The sequence below is a fragment of the Bombina bombina genome, chromosome 7 (assembly GCF_027579735.1).
Source record: "Bombina bombina isolate aBomBom1 chromosome 7, aBomBom1.pri, whole genome shotgun sequence".
Taxonomy (NCBI): domain Eukaryota; kingdom Metazoa; phylum Chordata; class Amphibia; order Anura; family Bombinatoridae; genus Bombina; species Bombina bombina.
The window spans coordinates 571,941,413-571,947,159 of NC_069505.1; positions in this window are offsets into that span (position 1 = coordinate 571,941,413).

Genomic DNA, 5,747 nt, shown 5'->3' on the forward strand with positions numbered 1-5,747 from the left:
TCGCAAGACGAAGAATCTGAATCTGTAATTTGAACAATCTTAGCATCAGAGTGCTCCATAACTGGATTGAGATTATGAAAAATATATAGACTATAAGAAAAACAAAACTAAACGGCACCTCACACCTACAATGGCTGGGGCACTCATCACCTCCTGTGAACCAGACACCGGCAGACCAATTATTTTCGTTGCCCCACTGTCAGGAATGCGGAAATGGCAGACCGAAATGTAACAAGGTGAACCGTACAGTCCAAAAAATGAGCGCCCAACCATAAGGTCGCGTCACTTCCAAGGCCTAAATGTTCCAAGCCATGAGCCCAGATAATACTACACATAAGCAGATTGAATCACATAACAAACATGATTAAAAAAACCCTTTTCAGTAATCCCCCTCAGGAGATATTAACCCTCAACTCCAAGACACAAAAGGAGTCTCACTGAGACCCTGTATTCTTCGTTATAAATCCCGCCAGATAGCTTCACAGGAAACACACAAAATATGGTACATTTTGAAGAAGTAAAATGAAACGATCTCACTGGAATCTATGCCGTGGAACAAGAACACGGCCCTTCAAGTGTGACGGATAGTAGCATCGCCTCCACCATGAATATGAAAGAAAGCAGGCAGCGAAGCAAAGATCGTCAACGCTGATTACTTGTGGAGCTGTTAACATGAGTCGGGATAGTTTTGCATAAAGACTCTCCCTGCATCTCCGGACTATAACTTTCATCCAGGCCCTCAATGAGAGACTGATAGGATTACTTAAAACTCCCGTCCCATGTCGAAGAGTACTACCCTCCTTAAGAGACAAAACAAACTTCTGACACTTCTCTGTCAACCTCCTGGGACGAAAGGCAAAGAATGACTGGGGGATGAGGGGAGTAGGAGGAGTATTTAAGCCTTTGGCTGGGGTGTCTTTCCTCCTCATGGTGGCCAGGTTCTTATTTTCCAAAAGCTGTGGACTCTTTCCATTTAAGAAGAAAAAAAGGGTTAACTGAGGTAAAACAGTATGTGGAAAAAAAAGCTTATAAGTAGTTTAATAAAATTTCCAAAAATCTGCAAAATGACTTAAAGTTTAGTGTTCCCAGGTCTAGCTACTCCACCTCCCTTATCAGTGTCTTACTCCAAACCCTTAGGTATCATATAACAGTGTGTGCATGTGAAGATAATTACTTATGCAAGTAAGGGGGGTTTGAGGAAGGACATAAGATAATGCTATTGTTTGTTGCCAAGAGGCTTGCTTTTTTCCATGGGGATAATGTCACATGCTTTGTGAAAGCTTCAGCATTATACTGTGCACTGCTTTGTCAGGTGTCATGTGACTATGGCCCCTACCGTGCATGTGCACAAGTGCATTCTGCTGTAGCTGTGGCATGGATAGCACCTTCCATATATGGAAATGCCCAGGGGGGAGCTTGCTGCAAACAAAACTATGCCTTAATTAAAGGGGTTAATGAGGGTTAAAAAATAAACCGTTTGGCAGGTAGGCTTTGGCTGCAGTATATAATTAGAAACTAATGTTAGTTCATACTGTTTTATATCCCTTTAAAGGGACAGTCTACACCAGAATTTTTATTGTATAAAAGTATAGATAATCCTTTTATTACCCATTCCCTAGTTTTGCATAACCAACACGGTTATATTAAAACACTTTTTACCTCTGTGATTACCTTGTATCTAAGCCTCTGCAGACTGCTCCTTATCTCAGTTATATTAATATACTTTTTACCTCTGTGATTACCTTGTATCTAACCCGCTGCAGACTGCTCCTTATCTCAGTTATATTAATGCTTTTTTTACCTCTGTGATTAACTTGTATCTAAGCCTCTGCAGACTCACCCCTTTACTTTCTTTTGACAGACTTGCATTTAGCCAATCAGTGCTTACTCCTAGGTAACTCCATGTGCGTGGGCACAATGTTATCTATATGGAACACATGCACTAATGCCCTCTAGTAGTGAAAAACTGTCAAATGCATTCAGATAAGAGGCGGCCTTCTAGGGCTAAGAAATTAGCATATGAGCCTACCTAGGTTTAGCTTTCAACTAAGAATACCAAGCGAACAAAGCAAAATGTGTGATAAACGTAAATTGGAAAATTGCATGTCCTATCTGAATCATAAATGTTTTTTTGGACTAGACTGTCCCTTTAAGTGCCTTTTTTATTTTTACTGGATATTCTGTTTGAATACTGGACACATGATAACCCTTATTAAGGAAGGTAAAATAAACTCAAACTACTGGTATGGCTATGTGAGCTATGTATTTAATTAGCCTTTGCAAAGACATTGCTAAATATTTCTTATCTTAATTGGACATTTAATAATACATTCTTTAAAACTGCTCTTTGCATTCCCCATTAATATTCTAGATTCTGGCCTTTAAAGTCAGCAAAAATGCACAGTAGCACACTACATAGCATACACTTATACATGCAGATACACACACACTATATAGCATACACGTATACATGCAGATACACACACACTACATAGCATACACTTACACATGCAGATACACACACACTAAATAGCATACACTTATACATGCAGATACACACACACTACATAGCATACACTTACACATGCAGATACACACACACTAAATAGCATACACTTATACATGCAGATACACACACACACTACATAGCATACACTTATACATGCAGATACACACACACTATATAGCATACACGTATACATGCAGATACACACACACTACATAGCATACACTTATACATGCAGATACACACACACTATATAGCATACACGTATACATGCAGATACACACACACTACATAGCATACACTTATACATGCAGATACACACACACTATATAGCATACACTTATACATGCAGATACACACACACTACATAGCATACACTTACACATGCAGATACACACACACACACTACATAGCATACACTTATACATGCAGATACACACACACTACATAGCATACACTTATACAGGCAGATACACAGACACTACATAGTATACACTTCTACATGCAGATACACACACACTACATAGCATACACTTACACATGCAGATACACACACACTACATAGCATACACTTATACAGGCAGATACACAGACACTACATAGTATACACTTATACATGCAGATACACACACATTACATAGCATACACTTATACATGCAGCATACACTCATACATGCAGATACACAGACACTACATAGCATACACTTATACATGCAGACACACACACACACACTACATAGCATAAACTTATACATACAGATAAACACACACAGTTATGGATACAGATAGACACACACACTAATTCATATATGGGTATCTGTAATTCATTGTATGGAGTCCTGGGGTTGGCAAGCACATTAGCTGGCAGTCTGCGGCTGCCACTGTTCGTTACCCTGGTATTAGCACTGCTCATTGTATAAAACTGAAGGCATGCTAGTATTATCACCAGGGGTTAGACATCATCACTACCAGAGGTAGGTTAGAGAGGTCACCATTACCCGTGGTCATATACAGCCTTCTTATTCCTGCTTAACCCACACACCATTCCTTTTCCACAGGGAATATAACAGGTATCTAACCATGTGAGAGCAAAACCAGCTGCCTCTGAGTATGGGCCCAATAGAATTAAAAAAATTAAATAATTTTTTTTTTTTTAAATGCCTGGGGCAAATCGGGAGAGATGGCTAGCAACCTGGGACAGGGGGACAGACCCCTAAAATCGGGACTGTCCCACGAAAATCGGGACAGTTGGGGGGTATGTTATATATATATATATATATATATATATATATATATATATATATATATATATATATATATATGTGTGTGTCTGAATAATAATAATAATAATATGTTATTTTTCTTGTAAATATATAAATATATATCTGTATATATATACATATATCTGTATATCTATTACTATGGAGCATGCATACTTTGTCATAAAGCATAAAAAAACAAATTAGGTGTAGTTTTAAAACATATATAATCAATGTATGGTTAGAAATGCTACTTATGGTATATTTTCTGCATTTGTAAAATTAGAGATGCACCAAAATTTCGCCCGCAGAAAAGTTTTGGCTGGAAAAGGCATTTTCAGTTATTTCAGTTTTCTGATTTTTTGCCTGGTATTTTCGGTAAAATTATTGTGTAGCATATTTCCAATTTGATGCTAGCCTAGAGCTGCTGTTTGAGTTGATTACCTGACTTACTGTTTTGCATATAATAATAGTTTTCTAGGACTATATGTTATTTGGATAATTGGTAAAAAAAAAAAAAAAGTTAAATCTAATTTTGTTACACAGAACTAAATAAAGAATAATACAGTATATTGATATTTAAGATTGTGTAGGGATGCACCGAAATATCAGTAGCAGAAACATTTTGGCTGAAAATACCATTACTATCAGTTTTTGAGGGGGGGGTTTCCTTTTTTTTCCTGTTTTTTTTTTCTTGGTAAAATTATTGTGTAGTATATTATTGTTTTAAGTTATTTTTTTTTTGTCCAATTTTAGTGTGCTACTTTCAATAAAAGTGTGGTTATTTTGTTTTATTTGCTTGCAGGTTTTCAATTCAGATTCATTCATTAAATAATTTAATTATGAAAAAAAAAGGTGAAACAAAAATATTTTAAAATAGTTGCCGAAGAAAAACATGATTATAGTAGACTTTATACAGGTGTTTAAAATCATTTGTTTAAAAAAAAAGTCATTTTTTTGGCTCAGTTTTCGACCAAGAGCATCCTGAATTTTCAGTTTCGGTCAAGAATTTTTATTTCGGTGCATACCTACATAAAATTAAAGGGACAGTCAAGTCTAAAAAAAACGTTCATGTTTCAAATAGGACGTCATTTTAAACAACTTTCCAATTTACTTTTATCACCAATTTTGCTTTGTTCTCTTGGTATTCTTAGTTGAAAGCTAAACCTATGAGGTTCATATGCTAATGTTTTAGACCTTGAAGGCCGCCTCTAATCTAAATGCATTTTGATAGGCATTGGCTAAAATGCAAGTTTGTCAAAGAACTGAAATAAGGGGGCAGTCTGCAGAGGCTTAGATACAAGGTAATCACAGAGGTAAAAAGTGTATTATTATAACTGTGTTGGTTTTGCAAAACTGGGGAATGGGTAATAAAGGGATTTTCTATCTTTTAAAACAACAAAAATTCTGGTGTTGACTGTCCCTTTAACTTTTTTTTTTTTGCAGTTTGCCATTTTTCTTGAATTATTTATGCAAACTCTTTTCTGAAAATTCTTGGATTTTGTGGATTTCTATGGCTAACATAGATTCACAGAAACCCCATTAATATTTAAAATGACTGCAAGAGAATAAAAATACATTTAGCACAGCAGTCTGAAATAATTAAACACAGCAATTGAGGGGTTAAATATTAGGGATCTAAGGTAGGGGTCATGTGCATGTTTGCTATACTGTCTCTTTAACTGCAGTTATTTGATTACAGAGTGGTAGAATTTTAAATGTATTTCTGATACATGAACAGCTTAAAAAAAAGAGAACAGAAAATAAGCTGAATTTTGTGCTTAAATTCAGGGTTTAAAAAGTTCAAAATCGTTTCTGTGCAAATATGATAACAATGACTTAGCAATGAAAAGGTTAAATCCAGTAAATACAATATTCCAGCAATGTAAAGCAAGTGAACCTTTAGATACAGATGTGGGAACTAGGAGTATGTGTCTGTGTTTCTTCCGGTTCTTTATTCTACTGGACAGGAAGTGGGGAGC